Below are 301 nucleotides of genomic sequence, written 5' to 3'. Positions count from 1 at the left end.
AAAGCCTGGGAGCACCTCTTCTCTGCTCTAGAGGGTCACTGTGAATTGGAAGAGACTAGCAGCAATTACTTATTTGGTTTTCTCAGCATAATTCAACAAGTGCTTTGGATTCAAATGAGTACATATCTCTTATAGCTCCCCATCATTATGACCCACACCACAATTTGAACAATTACCCAGACTCCTCCAAAAGCCTCCAAGTCATTTGCCCGTCTATGGTTTTGTGTCTTCAAGCTCAATTCTTCACACAATTTAAAGGATAACTTATTTAAAATTCATTTCTGCCCATTACAACACTTCC

The sequence above is a fragment of the Echinops telfairi genome, unplaced genomic scaffold (genome assembly GCF_000313985.2).
Source record: "Echinops telfairi isolate 266 unplaced genomic scaffold, ASM31398v2 ScPeMD7_23;HRSCAF=83, whole genome shotgun sequence".
NCBI classification, from domain to species: domain Eukaryota; kingdom Metazoa; phylum Chordata; class Mammalia; order Afrosoricida; family Tenrecidae; genus Echinops; species Echinops telfairi.
The sequence above is the reverse complement of the archived record's forward strand: the minus strand, read 5'-3'. Positions refer to the sequence as shown.